General features: G+C 51.8%; 1 non-coding gene across 1 annotated transcript in view; it reads right to left on the bottom strand.

The window, feature by feature from the left end:
- Window positions 1-683, bottom strand: part of LOC124560833 — a 1,910-nt gene extending 1,227 nt beyond the window's left edge. Inside the window, exon 1 of the ribosomal RNA XR_006969341.1 lies at window positions 1-683. This exon is cut by the window's left edge and continues 1,227 nt beyond it. This is a non-coding gene — a ribosomal RNA (small subunit ribosomal RNA).
- Window positions 684-5,000: the final 4,317 nt, after the last annotated feature.

The raw sequence follows: 5,000 nt of genomic DNA, 5'->3' as shown, positions 1-5,000 counted from the left end.
GGCGGTGAACCAACAGCGTGGGACACAAATCCAACTACGAGCTTTTTAACCGCAACAACTTTAATATACGCTATTGGAGCTGGAATTACCGCGGCTGCTGGCACCAGACTTGCCCTCCAATAGATACTCGTTAAAGGATTTAAAGTGTACTCATTCCGATTACGGGGCCTCGGATGAGTCCCGTATCGTTATTTTTCGTCACTACCTCCCCGTGCCGGGAGTGGGTAATTTGCGCGCCTGCTGCCTTCCTTGGATGTGGTAGCCGTTTCTCAGGCTCCCTCTCCGGAATCGAACCCTGATTCCCCGTTACCCGTTACAACCATGGTAGGCGCAGAACCTACCATCGACAGTTGATAAGGCAGACATTTGAAAGATGCGTCGCCGGTACGAGGACCGTGCGATCAGCCCAAAGTTATTCAGAGTCACCAAGGCAAACGGACCGGACGAGCCGACCGATTGGTTTTGATCTAATAAAAGCGTCCCTTCCATCTCTGGTCGGGACTCTGTTTGCATGTATTAGCTCTAGAATTACCACAGTTATCCAAGTAACGTGGGTACGATCTAAGGAACCATAACTGATTTAATGAGCCATTCGCGGTTTCACCTTAATGCGGCTTGTACTGAGACATGCATGGCTTAATCTTTGAGACAAGCATATGACTACTGGCAGGATCAACCAGGGAGCTGCGTCAACTAGAGCTGAGCAGCCGGCCGCCCGGGAGTGTGTCCCGGGGGCCCGCGCGAACACGCAAGCGTCCGCTCAATTATTCTGCAAACAGGAGGAGGCTGAGCTCCCCTGCACGATACACCTCGAAACCCTCTCAGGTCCCGGCGGCGCGCAGCGCCGTCCTAAGTACTTGGTCGGGTTCGAGAGAGGCGCAATCGCCCGGAGTTTGGCGAGTAGACGCTTTAGGTGCGACCACCCGTGCTCCCAACTGAGCTTGCCGCTGCCGACAGAGGCCCGGGAGCGTGCTGTCGTGGCATTGCCGGCGGGAGACAACACGCGCCACCTACGGTGGCCGGCAGCTCCAACGCCAGCGCCACAGAAGGACAAAAGCCCCACTTGGGTGCCGAAGCGAACTCTCCCAGCACAGCGCACGCGCCAACACGTCCGCACAGCTGCGATACAAACCACCTGCGAGAACCGCAGAGGCGACCGAGCAGCAGACGGCGTCGCGGCGCCGAGCGCCGGGCGGCGGCGCATCCTCAGCGCACACAGTCCTCAATCGGACCAGCACACTGCAGATGTCCACCGCGCTTCGCACCGGGCCCGCGAGGACCTACTTTGGCCGCACGGCGCCGCGTGCAGGGTGCGCCGGCGCGCAGCTGCGCCGCCTGCCGCCTCCGTCGGCCGGCGCGCCTGCCACTGGCCGCCCCCACCAGCCGGCTGTAGCGCGTGCGCCCACGCACCGCGCGGCCAGCACGCCGGGAGGCCCCCCCTCACCGGCCGGGGACGGTCCCACCCAGCCACCGCCGCGTATCGCTTCACACCCACATGCCATTCACGTTCGTGGGCATGGTGGGTATCGCTGAAACAACCGGTTGGTAGCTCAACCGATCGTCGCCATCACTGATTCACCTCTAGCGAGAACAACCGCACCACAACGGTTTACCAGTTGTTCATTTGCGTAACGTCACCAGCAAACGTAGACGTCCATCGCCATTTGCAAATTCAACGATTGTTGCATGCCTGTGTCAGGTGTCACGACACACTATGTCTGCCCACATACACGCAACAACATGTGCACGCTTCGCGAACACGTGGAAGGTGGCCCCCGTACGTATGCGATGTCCATTGCGCGAACGACTGTCAACCGGCCTCTGTCGCATGTCGCAGATGTGGAACGCAGTGCACCATGCTGTCACGGTGTGTGAGAAGAGACGACTACGTCTGACAACACGCGCCACTACATCAACAGACGGCTCATGCTGATCGCCATCCAGGGCATACCACACTGCAATCCGGCTCTTATAGGGAGACGACACATAGCTGAGTGCACAACAGTTGGACCGCATGGTTCGCCGTTGTTGGCGCAGTCGTTGTACGGTCACATGTACCACGATGTATCATTCAGTACATGAGGACCAATGTGCAGTACAGTGTGTGATTTGGACGTACAACATCAGCGGACAGTTGACACAGGCCGTACCACAGCGTAGGCTAAGTGCTTCGCCATGCGAATGCCAATGAACAACTGCGAAGGGCATTGAGCATGTACGTCCTGCTGCCATCCACATTACAGTGTATCGCTGCAAGGTGTTTAACATGAAGCGATACACTGGGGACCAGGCAGTGCGAGTAGCAAACTATATTGCGGGGGTTGCAGTTAGGCAACACTACACTAATTTAACGCGTCGTATGACAATTACAGAGCGGGTTAAGGCCCAACGTGTGTTGGGTTAAGGCCCAACGTGTGTTGGGTTAAGGCCCAACGTGTGTTGGGTTAAGGCCCAACGTGTGTTGGGTTAAGGCCCAACGTGTGTTGGGTTAAGGCCCAACGTGTGTTGGGTTAAGGCCCAACGTGTGTTGGGTTAAGGCCCAACGTGTGTTGGGTTAAGGCCCAACGTGTGTTGGGTTAAGGCCCAACGTGTGTTGGGTTAAGGCCCAACGTGTGTTGGGTTAAGGCCCAACGTGTGTTGGGTTAAGGCCCAACGTGTGTTGGGTTAAGGCCCAACGTGTGTTGGGTTAAGGCCCAACGTGTGTTGGGTTAAGGCCCAACGTGTGTTGGGTTAAGGCCCAACGTGTGTTGGGTTAAGGCCCAACGTGGGTTGGGTTAAGGCGCAACGTGGGTTGGGTTAAGGCCCAACGTGGGTTGGGTTAAGGCGCAACGTGGGTTGGGTTAAGGCGCAACGTGGGTTGGGTTAAGGCGCAACGTGGGTTAGGTTAAGGCGCAACGTGGGTTAGGTTAAGGCGCAACGTAGGTTAGGTTAAGGCGCAATATAGGTTAGGTTAAGGCGCAATATAGGTTAGGTTAAGGCGCAATATAGGTTAGGTTAAGGCGCAATATAGGTTAGGTTAAGGCGCAATATAGGTTAGGTTAAGGCGCAATATAGGTTAGGTTAAGGCGCAACGTAGGTTAGGTTAAGGCGCAACATAGGTTAGGTTAAGGCGCAACATAGGTTAGGTTAAGGCGCAACATGGGTTAGGTTAAGGCGCAATATAGGTTAGGTTAAGGCACAATATGGGTTAGGTTAAGGCACAATATGGGTTAGGTTAAGGCACAATATGGGTTAGGTTAAGGCACAATATGGGTTAGGTTAAGGCACAATATGGGTTAGGTTAAGGCACAATATGGGTTAGGTTAAGGCACAATATGGGTTAGGTTAAGGCACAATATGGGTTAGGTTAAGGCACAATATGGGTTAGGTTAAGGCACAATATGGGTTAGGTTAAGGCACAATATGGGTTAGGTTAAGGCACAATATGGGTTAGGTTAAGGCACAATATGGGTTAGGTTAAGGCACAATATGGGTTAGGTTAAGGCACAATATGGGTTAGGTTAAGGCACAATATGGGTTAGGTTAAGGCACAATATGGGTTAGGTTAAGGCACAATATGGGTTAGGTTAAGGCACAATATGGGTTAGGTTAAGGCACAATATGGGTTAGGTTAAGGCACAATATGGGTTAGGTTAAGGCACAATATGGGTTAGGTTAAGGCACAATATGGGTTAGGTTAAGGCACAATATGGGTTAGGTTAAGGCACAATATGGGTTAGGTTAAGGCACAATATGGGTTAGGTTAAGGCACAATATGGGTTAGGTTAAGGCACAATGTGGGTTAGGTTAAGGCACAACGTGGGTTAGGTTAAGGCACAACGTGGGTTAGGTTAAGGCACAACGTGGGTTAGGTTAAGGCACAACGTGGGTTAGGTTAAGGCACAACGTGGGTTAGGTTAAGGCACAACGTGGGTTAGGTTAAGGCACAACGTGGGTTAGGTTAAGGCACAACGTGGGTTAGGTTAAGGCACAACGTGGGTTAGGTTAAGGCACAATACGGGTTAGGTTAAGGCACAATACGGGTTAGGTTAAGGCACAATACGGGTTAGGTTAAGGCACAATACGGGTTAGGTTAAGGCACAATACGGGTTAGGTTAAGGCACAATACGGGTTAGGTTAAGGCACAATACGGGTTAGGTTAAGGCACAATACGGGTTAGGTTAAGGCACAATACGGGTTAGGTTAAGGCACAATACGGGTTAGGTTAAGGCACAATACGGGTTAGGTTAAGGCACAATACGGGTTAGGTTAAGGCACAATACGGGTTAGGTTAAGGCACAATACGGGTTAGGTTAAGGTACAATACGGGTTAGGTTAAGGCACAATACGGGTTAGGTTAAGGCACAATACGGGTTAGGTTAAGGCACAATATGGGTTAGGTTAAGGCACAATATGGGTTAGGTTAAGGCACAATATGGGTTAGGTTAAGGCACAATATGGGTTAGGTTAAGGCACAATATGGGTTAGGTTAAGGCACAATATGGGTTAGGTTAAGGCACAATATGGGTTAGGTTAAGGCACAATATGGGTTAGGTTAAGGCACAATATGGGTTAGGTTAAGGCACAATATGGGTTAGGTTAAGGCACAATATGGGTTAGGTTAAGGCACAATATGGGTTAGGTTAAGGCACAATATGGGTTAGGTTAAGGCACAATATGGGTTAGGTTAAGGCACAACGTGGGTTAGGTTAAGGCACAACGTGGGTTAGGTTAAGGCACAACGTGGGTTAGGTTAAGGCACAACGTGGGTTAGGTTAAGGCACAACGTGGGTTAGGTTAAGGCACAACGTGGGTTAGGTTAAGGCACAACGTGGGTTAGGTTAAGGCACAACGTGGGTTAGGTTAAGGCACAACGTGGGTTAGGTTAAGGCACAATACGGGTTAGGTTAAGGCACAATACGGGTTAGGTTAAGGCACAATACGGGTTAGGTTAAGGCACAATACGGGTTAGGTTAAGGCACAATACGGGTTAGGTTAAGGCACAATACGGGTTAGGTTAA

This window comes from Schistocerca americana, unplaced genomic scaffold (genome assembly GCF_021461395.2).
Source record: "Schistocerca americana isolate TAMUIC-IGC-003095 unplaced genomic scaffold, iqSchAmer2.1 HiC_scaffold_112, whole genome shotgun sequence".
NCBI classification, from domain to species: Eukaryota; Metazoa; Arthropoda; class Insecta; order Orthoptera; family Acrididae; genus Schistocerca; species Schistocerca americana.
This window is presented reverse-complemented; position numbering and strand designations above follow the sequence as displayed.